Genomic DNA, 13945 nt, shown 5'->3' on the forward strand with positions numbered 1-13945 from the left:
ATATATATATATATATATATATATATATATCAGTCAATATCAATTTGGCTTCCTCCGTATTCGTAATTTATAGAAGCAAATTCATTTATTTGTATTTGATTGCATTCTTTATTTAGTATGTATAATGTATATCCAATTTTGTTCAAATATGAAAAGGATTATTTTATTTGTCTCATCGAGTAGTTATATTTTTTTCCAAAATACATTGTGTCATATGTATAACGTATTTAATGTACAGCTTCTTTTAGTTCTAAATTAAAGAATTAATAGAAATACGTTATCTATCTTTCTACTGACAGAGCGCTTCGTATGGCAGAATGATTCATACAAGTTAATTTATTTCTCCAATCACTTTTTGAATGAGGTACAACGCTCAATAACTAAATTGCTTCGTAGAGATATAATACAATAATTAATCGTTGTCAGAAGCGGAATATGTCGTAAGCACGTCAGTGGGGTATATTCATGTACTGATATTGCGATGAGGATATCGGAGTTGGCGAAGACGGAATGAATCGATCCAGCATGAGCGCGAGAAAATCTGGCATTAAAGTTTCATGAGTAGGATGCCGGTTCACGTTCGCTCGGTTGATTGCTCTTTTTCCATTGCAACAACAGACCGCGCAATATTAGCCGAACTGTTACATCCTGGCATAAATAGCTGAAATCGATGGTACATTGCCCGACGAACGGAGGACCATCCGAACCATTGGCGTGATTGCTACGAGCAAGGACGATGCACCCGGACGATCCACCGCTGCTGCCATCGCCGTCGTCGTCGTCGTCGTCGTCGTCGTCGGTGTAACCGCAGCTGTTCCGATTCCTTGCAAATAAATTATTCACGTTTTCCACCCCCAGGCTCACATGGTACGTACGGTCGCTGACGCGCACGGCAGCAGCCTTCCGGTCGAAATGCGGTTAAGCTCGTCTTTGCGCGGGCCCGGAAGCCGCGCTGGATGGCCTTCGTTATAATTGAACTAAATCCGAATCCCGCGCAGCGGGCGGAAGCGCAATCGTCGCGATCAATGTTTGATCCCGGCGATTGCGCGGCGATGATTAATAATGGGCAATTAGCGCGGCCGTATCTAATTATTCATGGTTAACGTTCATTAGCTCTGGCCGACTAGCTTGATTCCGGAGTAAAGAGAAAGCGGGACAAAGAGCGCGTGGGAGGAAAGCGCTTCTGCTTTCCACGCGACTACGTCTTACTGTGAATACTGTGATCCTGTCACGTTAGTCGCGTAGGATTTTGGATAATGAATGGCGCGTGGAGTATTTCCAACTACGGTTCACGAATAACAGATTGATGTAGCGGTGCATTATGAAATTGTTATGGTATAGTATTAAGCGTACGAATCATATTTAAATCGCTAGAAAATGTGTCCAATTGAACAAAAATATACATTTTTTTGTGACTCATGTCAGTTTTGATAGCTTGTAAAATAGATTGAAATAGATGTACTCAATAACTATTTTTAATAATAATCCTCTAATTTTTTTCCACATCGTTCGATCACTTCATCCATTTTATATCAGTGGAAGCTAGAAAGTTCCATATTTTTTTGTTCAACAGTATAAAAATATACACGTTTGATATATATACGTCACTTTTCGTAAAAAAATATAACAAATATATGAAATTGTATTTAAATAGCATACCAAGCCTGCTCTGAAGATAATCATTTATTTTTTTCTTACTCGTCATTTGTACCTTGTCCATTGCACTATTTATTTCATATTGACAGTGTCCAAAAAACTCTGTAGTATGTATCTGGTATTAACGAGACATGAGTAGCGGTCGTACAACTGGCCATTCACATTCTCGCAATGGGTTCATCGACCATTTTGTGGCGATGATCTCTCGCGCCAACAGCAAGCGGACGAAATCGTCGGCTTTGAAAAACGAGAGCGTCGTGATCCGGTATCACCAAACCGCGTCGCGTCGCAACCCTTTCGCATCATCCCTCTCTAAAGCAGTATAACGGAATAGAACTCAAATTACGTATATACGTCGTTGGCTTTATTTCTGCCGTAAACATTCGCTGCATGCTCGGGTTCGCACGTCGCGCAAAATGCAAGTTGAACGAGCGAGTGCCGCATGTTTTCGTTTGCCATCGGTATGACGCGATGGCGATGGAGAGCTACTGCAGGGATGACTCTTTCCGAATAAGAAGGCGATGGACCAAGACCCGATCATCGGAAACTTATCTATTCTTTCTATCGATTCACATTACGCCCGCGAGTCACGCTTTTGCGTCGCCCCTACGTGTTTTATTGGAACGTTTGCCGGGGAAATACAAAACTTATAGTATTAACTGGCAAGTGTATTAACTGGCCAAGCCAGTCGAATCCGCTCGTTTACACTTTTAATCTTTTAATTCATAATGAAACGTCCACAAACGTAAATGAAAATATTAATAGTTAAAGAAAGTTTTTTTTAAATACTTTTTGAATAATAATTTAGTTTATCCGGCATAGTCCGATAAATCTGTTCGAACTATTTTGCACTGCCTTATTTGAATATGAACGCATTCATGGAGCACATATCCAATCGATAAAACACTAGTCAATTTTATTGAGGAGAAAACTTTCGGGTCACCAAAATATTTTTCTCACGATAACAATTCCACGTCAATTGTTCGATGGAAATTTATAGGATCGCACAAAAACCTAACTTGGCTACATCCGTTTGATTTTGATATAAACTTACTTTTGATATAACTTACTTTTGATTACTTTTGATATACGACATGAGTGACATATCGATGCACATCATGTGTTCGACTGACTGAAAATAAAATTGTTTAGGGGAGACCGGGGCTAGTACTCATTTTTCGGTTTTGAATTTTTACAGACAAAATTAAGAGACATATCAAAAAAATGAATTCTACACCAGTTACTACATACATTTAACTATCTAATAATATTTTAATAATAAGGGGAAAAAATAATAACTATATGAAAAAAATGCATTTTTCTAAATCTAATACATTCCATCTGATTGTGAGTCAATTATAGTCCCTGGACCGGGGTAGGATGATTCTTCATATGTATGGGATAGTTTTACTATAAGATTATTAAAATGAAGATTAATGAATTTTAAGCTACATCTTTGGCTATATATATTAATAAATTCTTCTCGGAAAGTACCTGACTGCCGTACGTGCTACATAATTTTAAGATAAAAAAATTTTATTTCTCGACACACACCTAGTTTTATTCTTGTAAATTTGTACTATATTTTATCGACTTTTTTTCTGACTGGAATTCATCATCTCACATCATCATCGATGTTTTAATTTTCTGACGAGGTTATTAATATGCGATATGGAATTGGCGATCGGCGGGTGAGTGTTTCTCTTGGACGAAATTATTGTTTGCTTTAATTATTATTTTTAACATCATTTCCTTCTCTAGAACAACGAGAAAGTTCGAACATTCGGCCTGTTAACCGTATGCGAGCAATCTTCTCATTTCTTTGTGGAATGTTCATCCGTTCGTTAATGTTAAAATAACAATGATCGTATCATCAGATTAAATCTAATCTTAAGTAATATGTTGACTGCACATTTGTATCACGCGTTTGAAGATGACTCAATGAAGAAGCCGAAACATGTAATGTAATGTAATGTAATACGCAATTTTTAGAATTCTTATTTTATACAATTAATATATCATAATATATGTAGATCTTTTATACTTCCAAGTAATTTGCTGACTCTTATGTGCTCTTCGCATCTTCTTATTGTTTTTTGATAAATTAAGAGTCCTATACTTTTTGTGTTTTGATCTAAATATTATCATTGTAACAGACAAGCCTTTTTGCTATTATATCGATGTATTGATGATTACAGCAAATGTTTTCTGTGTAGCAGACAAATTGGTAGCAAGTACAGTTTCAGCAAATCATATTTAGCTGTGATAGAGATAATTTTCTTTTATACGAACATATCTGATGTCAACTATAACTTCATGTTGCTAAATAAATTGACTGTAACAGACATGCATATTTTGCTATCACGTCCTTATATTAGCTACAACAGCAAATCCTTTGTATGTATTAGCAAATTCCATAGTTAATGCAATTCCAGCTAATCAGAATTAGCCGTGATCAATAACATGTTTTTTTCAGCGATTTCGAGAAATTGGCTGTTCTCTCAACCACGGATTGCCAAAGACACAGACACCCTTGTGTTTCAGCAAACGAGCATACTTCGATATCAAGGGGTAGAACTCTCACTTTAATTGAACGAAGTCTTTACGAGAAAAAAAATTCGCGTACAAAGGCGGTCGATCGGGTTTCCTACTATACTATCAAGAATCGACAGAGAAACATACGACATATAGAATGTTCAAAGTTCATTTTACTATTTAAATGCAGAAAAAGTTCATTCAGACACGGCAATTCTTAAAACACCGACAATCCTTATAAAATTTACAAAAATTATGAAACATTGCAAATTAGAAAATTTATTGGTAATTATGTGCTGTAAGGAACATCGCACCGATGATTGTGACCTTGACATATGTTGTCAAAGTCATGACCCTGAGGTGTATTCGGATTCCCACCCGAGTGTTCTCCGGGTGTCATTCTTGTTTAATATTCGATAAATAACAAGGATGGAATGACCTGGATGGCATTCTGGTGGGAATCGGAACATAGCCCTCCAACAGATTTTAAGTGGTGGTCGTCTTTCATTGAAAAGTTATTAACAAACAAAGTTTAAGAAATAACAGCTTATTTCTGCCACATATAATATTAAAAGCTCTATTAATCTCTCCTATTAAGGGGCATTGAATTTTCTACGCGAAGCAAGGTCCACCCCATCTTCCCCTTACCTAAGAGCACACGACTTTTCCACGCGAAGTGAGGTCCTCCCTACTACCCAGAGACGTGCGATTTTCCACGCGAACCGAGGTCCACCCCACAATCAAATAAGGGTTGGCTTAGATCAGGATTAAATCGGGATAGGGATGCAGGCTCCGCCCCTCCCCCGCCCACACATACTCTTTCTACACGAAAGAATTGTTCTATTCCAAATAATTTCATGTAGAAAAAACACGTGTGGGCGGGGAAGGGGCTTCGTCCCTCTCCCTGCACCTCCACCTCGATTTAATGACCTAACCCAACCCTTATCTGATTATGAGGTGGATCTCGGTTTGCGTGGAAAGTCGCACGCCCTTAAGCAGGAAGGAAGTAGGGTGGATCTTGCTAAAATAAAATAGTAGTTATACCTATGAGGTATTATACATATTTATTATACATATTTTACATATTTATTATAGCAAAGTAACTGACATAATGACATATTTTCGTCGACCATATTTTGGAATATTGTCACGTATTTCACGCTAAATACGTTCAACATTTTATTCTCTAATGGAAAGATTTACTATACAAATTAGACTTTTAAGTCTAAATATTTTCGAAATCATAAGAAACCGCCATCTAGTTGTTAAGAAAAAGTTACTCAGAATCATGACCTTGACAACATATATCAAGATCAAAGTCATCAGCGGTGTCCCCTAAAGCACATAGGATTTTGTTTTGTCAAGTGATTTTTTAATTTAAAAATTAATTATTAATAATTTAATACAAAAATTTAAGGAAATAAATCCAATTCAACTTCAATTAATTAAGTAATTCTAAAGTTTATTAAAAATTATAGAACTACTATTAAGACACCCGGTATATATACTTCAGAAGGAAAGCAATAAGAGACACAGAGGAAAGAAATAGTGTAAAGGGTTGACCAGGCAGGTAGTCGGGGGTGAGCAACGGGCAACCTCGTAAGCTAGACATTTTCCGCTCAATCTGGTGACCAATAGCTCGAAACTTGGGCTTTTATATTCAGAAGGCGACAAATGCCTCGAATAAAAAGAGTAGAAAAACAATTGAGGATATTTCCTCGACATGAAAATGAAAGGAAAAAGATTTATGCAACTGCAATCTGATATTCGATACTTGTTCTTATAATAACAATATAATGAACTAAGAGTAACAAAAAAAAACAGCTCTTCTAATACTTATTAAAAGAGTATTAGCATGCACAATAAAATAGAGTAAAAGCTTTTTAATAGTTGAAATCACTATGTGAAAAAATATACTTTTAACATTCGTAAAAAATAATCGTGATAGTGTTTAATGTCATTATATATACCATCCATTAATGTGACATTTAATAAAAAATTAATATAAAATCCATATCATTATTTATCAAACTTAAAAACCATAAAATCTGTATTATTTATCCACTTATTCTGCGATTAATATTTTAACTTAACATACCCATTATTTTGTAATCTCGCATAATGATGGATATAGACGTCGTATATTGGAAAAAGACGCCAATGAAAAGAATAATGACCCCATAACAGATTCTATGTGCCGGCGTCAGGGACAATCGTCCCAGATCCATTGCGCCATACAATAGGTGACGATTTATCGAACCTCTGACCTGATCCTCTGGTCTGACGTCAAAACCTGGCGCAGATCGATTCACGTTGCACATTTTGTGCGTGGGTGCCGTACTACCTATACTAAAAGACGATGCGTTTGGTACGATAATGTTTACAGATAATTTAGGACGAAAGGTTGCGATAAAATTTTGTAAAATTATATTTATACGTATACATAATTTCCATTGCCGAGCAAAAAACCGAGAGGACGAGAGAGAGAGAGAGAGAGAGAGAACGTTCTTTCAAATTTTTGCAAAATTCCGTATGATACGATAAATTTCTCGTTTATGCAACATTTATATATCTCGAAAAGAAATATACAATATAAATTAATTAAAACGTAAACGATGACAAGTACCCTCCAAGATTATAACAAAACAGATTCGTTAGCTTACACTTCGTAATAAAAATACCGAGGAATATCCGCGTTATTATTTGGCATTCAGAAGATATTTCATCGTTGTAATTTCAAGCCGTCACTATCACAATGCAGCGCGACGTTAATGTCATATTAAAGGCGAGAGGAAGAATAAGTCTCGAGAATCTTCTACGTGGCTAATACAAATTTACATAACCTGCAGTTCAACCGACACGAATAAAAATTGCGTCAGGAATCTACCTCGAATAGCTACAGACAATAGTGAAATAATTGGAGATTGTGCTCTTTAAAAAATGCAAATTACACGTGTCAGAATTAGATACAATATATGGTATTCCTTTAACAAAGTGCCTTTTTAACTACCTTTCTTTAGATTCTTTAGATTTTTATTAATTAACGTCGTTTATATTAATAGAAGTTCAAGACACTAACAATTTTTGTGTTATAAGCAATTAAAAATAAAGAGTTTCCTCAAAGTCAAAATTCGCAAAAATAAATAGGAAAAAAATAAAATTTCTTAAATAAATTTTGTATTAGTAAAATTTTTATTTAAAGTTTAATTATAGAAAAGTTGTACAAAAACTGTCAAGTGATAAAATTCTTCGACATTCTTACTAAAAGAAAATCGATAAGGAATTGGTCGAAGAATTTGTAATTCAAAGAAAATATGTTTTACGAGAAGAATTCATCTAAACGTTACATTTTAAAATCATTGTTATAACTAAAAATAAATATCTTTTTGATTGAGTAAAAGAAATAATGAAGAGAGCGAATACAAATTCAGATTATTATATCTATATTCGTAAATCTTTCATTACTTATGTGCGTTATTTCCTTAATATCCATTTTAATAAAAGCATTCTTTATCTTATTCGCATTAAGAGCACATTTACAAAAAAAACTGAAATTAAAAATATAAGCATAAAGAACATCTACATCTGACGTACTCATGTTTAAACTAGTTGGGAGTCAGTAATTGCGGCGAATTCACACCACCATTATGGGTAACTAAATTCTATGGTCCATAAATACCTATAATTTATAATTATTAGGCATCTTCCTTGCCGCAATTTATCGAGCGGAAAAGAAAAATAGCTACTGCAAGAACGAGAAAAACCGCATAAAGGAAGTGAGATATATTTCTTCTCGCGCATTTACATGCAACGACGCCGTCGCTTCTGTACATTCGAAGAGTTAACGATGCGTACTTTTCACATTTACACAGTAAAAATTAAACACATAAGAATTAATCTTGACTGAGAGAAACTTGTGTGTATAGGGTCGCATTCATTCATCACATCTTTATTTCGAGATTATAAGTAAAATTTTATATAAATAATTTTAGAATCGTTCAATAAAATACCTGATGTTATATAGGGAGGAATACACTTTAAAATTTAAAAAAAATCAAACTTTTTTGTTTAAAATACTCTTTGAAGTCTTAGAATTAATGTGCAAAAAGTTCAAGTGAATATTCGAATTATTTCTCTATTTTCGAGTTATAGCACTTGAAATAGACGCACTTGAAATAGACGCATCTATGGAAATAGTCGACCCGAAGAATCAAGTAGAATAGCGTTTTATACAATCGTTGCACTGCAAACAATGTGAACATTGGAGCCAAAATATACATATTGAAGAATATAAAACATGGAAGGAATCACATAGAAATGAGTGCTCCATCAATCACGAAAAAAACACAGAAAACTTTAAACGCGTTTTTCTCGAAACCATGCTTTTCATGACGACGGTGTACATACATGGTTTATCAGGCTACAATTGACGGATTGACTTGCAATTTGAAATATATATACAAGAAACCAGTAGTTTTTTCGTCTAATCGACGATTATGTTGATAACATTTTTAGTTTCTAAAATACAATATTTATAATGTCAAAAAATGTGTCAAAAATTCAAACATGTATTATACAGGGTGGGCCATCTATTGGTACGTTTTTAAAAATGCGATCAAATGAGCATACATTGATGTACAATATTTATAATGTCAAAAAATGTGTCAAAAATTCAAACATGTATTATACTATCAATTTTCAAAGAAACAGAAAAAAAAGCTCGGTCAGACACTAGGCAATACATTATAATTTATGAAACTATTTCTATTTTTGGTTTCGGGATAACTAAAATGGCAAAATCACATTTACCGTACGCACTAAATCACATTTTACGTAGATTGCTGTATTTCTTCGCAAAATCAATATTTTTCAATAAAATTTTTAACATAACAAATTCAGTATTTGTATTGATAAAGTGCCAAATTACAAATGGATATTCGAATTTATATTTTTCTTGCAATCCAAATCCAAAAAAATTCTTCATTTTTTAAACTGGCCAAAGTGTACTCCCTCCTTAAATATAAATAGCATATTTTTAAATCAAATAAATTCCAAATTTCCAAGTCGATTTATTCCCTTTATTTTTTCTTCAAAAAAGTTTATACAAAAATTTTTGAAACTTGGCTTAATCGTTCTTGACGTGACCACGTGAATGTTATCGTAATCCATGTTAACATGACCGAATAGAGGATCGCAGAACTTGCACTGTCGGTGTAAAGTGTTAAATATCGCCGTTACAAAGTTTCGACGTTTCGAAATTGCTCGCGGACCGGATGAAGTTCCTGTCGGTTGAAATCGATGTTCCCGACGTGGCACATCCTGTATATTCTACAGACAACACCGCGCGTTTACAACACGATCCGTATCCCGTAATTAGCAACGCAAAGCGTAACGTCGAATTGCGAAACTTGCGATCCGAAAATAGATGCAAAGGTAGAGGAAAGCCGCACTGGAATTGACGTATCTCTCATACTCTCTTTGTCTTTAGAGATTTATGAAACCGTCACGTGCAAGCGAAAAGAATAGCAGGATTTGAATTGAATGGACTTGCTGCATAGCTCCGCGAACAGCTGCTTTATTTAATTAAACTGACAATAATGAAACTCGGGCTGCCGTCTCGTTCATTCTATTGTTGAATCGCGGTGCCATATTATGAAATAAATTTCGTAGAGTAAGTTGTTCGGTTTGACGGTTTCTGGGTCGTTTCATCAACTAATTAAATAAGATTTTTCTCTGTGATTTCCTGTCCTTTACGTTCCGACTTTTGTATCATATATATATATATATAATATATATATACATACATATATATGTATATATATATTTTTTTTTTGGTTAATTAATACGTAATACAGAAAGATACATATCCAAATAAAACCATATACACGATTTGATCAATAACCTCGGTTTTTAGACGAATACGAGCAGAAATGAGGGCGCGCTTTTTGTCTATTTAGAAAAACAAACTATTGATTAATGTGCAAGTACCGTTCGCATAAAATTGTTTGTTTCGTCGCGCTACCTCATCCCGTTCTCGTAAGTTTAAATACATTTATATCTCATCACGTTATACAAATGATTATTATACATTTTCTTCGTAAGTATCGCCAAGTAAAACAAGAACATCATTATTTACCAGTTTTCGCTGCATTTCCATAAAATAGAACTTCCAAAGTAAGTACGATTGTCAACATTAACATTCTCAGTACAAGCGCCGCTTGTACACATGAATATCAGCTTGCTGAGTTTCCTCACTAAATGAACTCGTTAAATCGACACTGCGCGAACTTCCTTATCGTATAACTGTGGCAGCTTTTAGCCTCTGGGGATAATACGAGGCAAATTATAGCGTATCCTTCTCGGCGATGTGCCCGCACTGAGCGCTGATAAAAATCTTGGCCTGGCTCCCAAATTATTTTATGGTGGTGCGAATTAAGTGTTATTACGTCGGAAACGGATGATACAGATTGCTGGTAATTTTCTTCCATAAAATATAAATCGTTGTGTTTGCTATTAGTATTTTTTTCAAATGTTGCCATTACAGAAAAAAAAAACGATAATTACATCGTATATAACATGTAATTCGGAAATTAAACAAATATCGATGATTCTGTAAGTATCATCTTGAACAGTTTGCAGTATCGATATGAAGCTATCGATCGTCCGATTTTATCGAGTCCTCGCTTGTCGAACATTTCTGGCTCTCGAAGAAAAGCCGTTTGTACTCCTTACCTTTTTTTTTTCGCGTTCCGTTATCTCTCGAACTCGATCGAGTCGCGGAACGAGCCTGGTATAATTCTCATCTCCCATCCGCTCGACATACTCGTCATGCCCAAGGGATTTCGTTCAATTTGTGACTGTCCTCTCGTCCGATTCTACTTTTTTTCATCCTTGGCCTCCTGCCTAATCCCTCGTTCCCTCTAACTGTTAATAAAACTACAAGTCCAAAATTTGTAATATGTTGTGAAATTTCGAAGGTAACGCAACGTAGAGCGTGCAGAACCAAATGGCTTTCCACTTTAATACTTCTCCAGTTTTCGCCAAGACGTCAAAGTGGCTCCAACATAAGGACAGGTCCAACTGTTCTCAAGGATCGTCGTCTTTGAGGATACTTCTAGGTAACTGCATTGTGGTGAGACTCCTCACTCTTGCAGGAGGAGGATTCGGGTGTGGGATACGAGTGGGCGGAGCGGGAAATCGTTGAGATAAGTCGCAGATATCGGATGCGGCCATGGTGGCAACGTCAACGACGCTTCTCCGCCGATCGACCAGAAATACCCGTGGTGAAGTTACCAGAGAGATAAGATCGCTTCGTCTTACCGCCGGAGAAAGATAGTTTGCGATCAAGCCATCGCCCGCGTCGCGCCGCTTCCTCTTGAGCATCCCTTTTCACAGATCATACGATTTTCTTTATTCGCGAATACTCGTCTAGCGAGTCTCTGCGAGAGAATCGATTCGGATCGGACTACTGCGATGAAGATAACGACGACGAGTATTCTTCGTCTCCCAAAGGACCCCATTTGCGATATTGCACTGAGGTTCGAAAATGCGCCGATATTTTTATCACAGGACGAGAGTGGTTATTCGCGTCGCGGAATGATAAGCGACGGTACGCGTCAATTCCGTGGCATAAATTTAAAGCAAATTTTACTGCCAAATATGTAATTTCCTATCATTCACTTTTCAAATCAAGAGTATAAAAAGGAGATACAAGCCAAACACAATTACATATAAGAAATAAAAATAATAGTCGTAATGGTCAAAGCTAGATCTTTAATACTTAAATAATTTAATTTAAATTACTATATATACTATATATGTACTTGCTATATACTATATTGTAATCATTCGAACTGTGGGCCAAATTTTCCGGACTTATAAACGCAGTTAAACTACTAGTAGTAATATCGTGAATTAAATTGACAAGCAATTTTAATAAGATGTTAATATGCTAAAAAACTATAAATAAAACAATTACATATAATTTAACTTCACGATATTGCAGTATTTTTATGAAAAAATTGTACGTAGTTACCACATTTAATTACGCGTTTTTCATATTAGATTTTAATTATTATATTTATGTTATATTCTTACACAGATTCAAAGTTTATTAACATTGATAATGACTTCATGTTAGATTGAAAAGTTTGTTGTTTATAAATTATATGTAATTGTGTAAATGTTTGGCTCGTAACTCCTTTTTATACTTTTGATTTTTAATCTTTTGAGCAGTTTCTTCATATTTTTAATTGACTTTTCAATTATTTTATGGTTAATTCACTTATAGTACACTGATGTAAATGTAATTATTAAATTAAATCCTAATTTGCACATTAAATTACGTTTTTCTATAATTAATATAAAAATTCAAATTTAAGTCTCGTCAAAAGAAAAAAAGAGAAATCTTTCATAATGTAACATGCATTTCTGGCTGTCATCAAATAACTTAAATTATCGCGCGCACTCCAAGTACGCTGAAAGAAAAGTGTTTAATATTTATGATTATAATTACATGATAAAATAATTATGATTAGGGTAGCTCCATTTCATAATTATTATTGTTATAATGTTAGTAATAAAAATTATATTTATAATTCTATTAAAAAAATATATAGTTAATATTGGTACTAAAAAGGACTATAAATTATAGTCAAATTATGGTAATTGCAAACATTTTTTCCTTTGTATACAATTTAAATTTTCACAAAAAATGTGTGAGCCAGCGAAAAAATACCAGCCGATAAAAAACACCTCGATGAAGCTCACACATCGTCAGGACGATAAATTGGAGCTGGCGTGGCTTTGAGAAAAATATTGAAATACTGGGAGCGAACGGCGCAGACTATCGCACGAGCAGAAATGTGGATGAAATATCGAAACCGACCTCGATGATACGCCTCCATGTAAACTAAATGATATTCGTACATTCACGACAATGTCTCGGCTACATAGTCGACATACAAAAATAGTAGACAGAAACGTGCTCGTTTATGATAAATTTATCGTAACGTTGTGACAAAGCTAGCAAATAATTGCGCAAATCCTGTATCAATTATCGTCTCATAGCGCGTACCAATTTCAAAAGCGTAATTACAAAGCTAAAAAAGCTTACTAAAAATTAAAATAAATGTATTTAAATAAATGTAACACGGCTTTCACGAACGTTAACGAAGAACAAAATTGAATTGTTCTCTCTAAAAAATGGTATAATATTTGATCATAAAACTATCAAACAATCATTTAATATTAATTTTAGGATTAAATCTAAATCTGCAAAATGCTTAAAAGAAACGATCAAAAAGAATTGTAAATAAAAGTCGTAAACGAAAATATAGAAAAAACTAATAATTATGATTGCATCATGATTATCGGAAGCTTTTCAATTCACGATGCAACCGTTATTTTGTTCAATCGATTTCAAACATATAATGCCAATGATTGCTTTAATATCGGATGCGTGCGGGCATACAAATGGAAAATTTCTTTTGCGCACCATATCAGAATTTTCTTATAAATGATCCTAACCGTGCTCATGCGCTGAGATACATGTTCGCACGTAACCCCATTCACGTGGCAATGTTTAGCATTTTTCCGGGAGAGCCCGAGGCTCGCTTTACGTTCTCTCGCGAGACTCACCGATGACTCCGTTTTGCGTTTGTATATCGGAGGAATATAAATAGAGACTTTATCGTCTCTCAGACGTATCTGCGAAAACGTTGTTAGCATAATATTTTTTGGCGCGACGATGATG

At 34.8% G+C, this 13945-nt stretch overlaps 1 protein-coding gene across 6 annotated transcripts in view; it reads right to left on the minus strand.

Moving 5' to 3' along the window:
* LOC108769422 (tyrosine-protein phosphatase Lar-like) overlaps window positions 1–13945 on the minus strand; it is a 328651-nt gene that overhangs the window by 197486 nt on the left and 117220 nt on the right. The window lies entirely within an intron of this gene.

This window comes from Trachymyrmex cornetzi, unplaced genomic scaffold (genome assembly GCF_001594075.2).
Source record: "Trachymyrmex cornetzi isolate Tcor2-1 unplaced genomic scaffold, Tcor1.1 scaffold90, whole genome shotgun sequence".
Classification (NCBI taxonomy): domain Eukaryota; kingdom Metazoa; phylum Arthropoda; class Insecta; order Hymenoptera; family Formicidae; genus Trachymyrmex; species Trachymyrmex cornetzi.